Raw genomic sequence first — 300 nt, 5'->3', positions numbered from 1 at the left:
TTCACCTGCAGAGGTGCTGAAGTTGTTCTTCAAAATGTGATTTAACTAACTGGCCAATAGGCTGAAACAATTATACAATTAGTTATTAAAAGTTAATGAAGATAGACCATGAGTGAGAAATCACTTATATTTAGTAATAAACTTACTCAAATGTAAAATGAATTGATTGTATCAATCCTAGTGAAGACAGTAGACTATGTACTTGATGTGTGCACAATTAATACATTTTAAAGTTAATGATAAATTCTCGTTGTAATATCAGAGTTAAATCTCACACTTTCTGGAGTTTTTTTCTGTTAA

The sequence above is a fragment of the Thunnus maccoyii genome, chromosome 3 (assembly GCF_910596095.1).
Source record: "Thunnus maccoyii chromosome 3, fThuMac1.1, whole genome shotgun sequence".
In the NCBI taxonomy this organism is placed as follows: Eukaryota; Metazoa; Chordata; class Actinopteri; order Scombriformes; family Scombridae; genus Thunnus; species Thunnus maccoyii.
The sequence above is the reverse complement of the archived record's forward strand: the minus strand, read 5'-3'. Positions refer to the sequence as shown.